Here is an 802-nt window from a genome sequence, read left to right on the forward strand (position 1 = left end):
CCATGCTCAGCTTCAACAGTTATCTCCATTTTTCCTATCTTGTTTCATCTCCTCTATTAATTATTTATTGACTTGTTTATCTGTTTTTATTTTGCCATATTTCTTTTGCTGGAGTATTTAAAGTCAAATCTTATACATAATGTCATTTCATCTATAAATTCTTCAACTGGATGTCTGTAACTGATAAGGTCATCTTGTTTTTTTTTTTTTTCTTTAACATAACCACCCTGTTAATATCACATCTAACAAAATTAATAAATTCTTTACTGTCATCTAATATAGTAAAGTTTCCCCAGTTGTCTCAAATATGTCATTTTATAGTTGATTTGTTCAAGTTAGGATTAAAGGAAGTTTACAGAATACATTTGTTTCTTATCGCTCTTGAAATCTCTCTTAATGTACAACATACTCCCTCCTTTTTTCTCCCTCTTCTGTTGATTTATTTCTATATTATTAATTTGTTTGAGACACTCCTTTTGTGGATTTGGCTGACAGCTTCTATGTAATATCATTTATCAGAATCCTTTAACTTCTTCCTGTGCCCTGGTAGTCAGATCCAGAGATGCATTCAGATAGAAGTAAATCAGCTTTTCACCTGAAGGTCTTAGCATTCATGCACGATTGTTGCCTAGATCCGTTCTCTCATTAGGAATTGGAAAATGGTGACTTCCTGATGTCATTCTTTTTTTTTTTTTTTGAGATGGAGCAGTCTCGCTCTGTGGCCCAGGCTGGAGTGCAGTGGCCGGATCTCAGCTCACTGCAAGCTCCGCCTCCCGGGTTTACGCCATTCTCCTGCCTCAGC

At 35.7% G+C, this 802-nt stretch overlaps 1 protein-coding gene across 2 annotated transcripts in view; it reads right to left on the reverse strand.

Moving 5' to 3' along the window:
- The window catches only part of ASPN (asporin), a 29208-nt gene that overhangs the window by 5457 nt on the left and 22949 nt on the right, over positions 1-802 (reverse strand). The window lies entirely within an intron of this gene.

Source organism: Colobus angolensis, unplaced genomic scaffold, assembly GCF_000951035.1.
Source record: "Colobus angolensis palliatus isolate OR3802 unplaced genomic scaffold, Cang.pa_1.0 Scaffold72, whole genome shotgun sequence".
Taxonomy (NCBI): Eukaryota; Metazoa; Chordata; class Mammalia; order Primates; family Cercopithecidae; genus Colobus; species Colobus angolensis.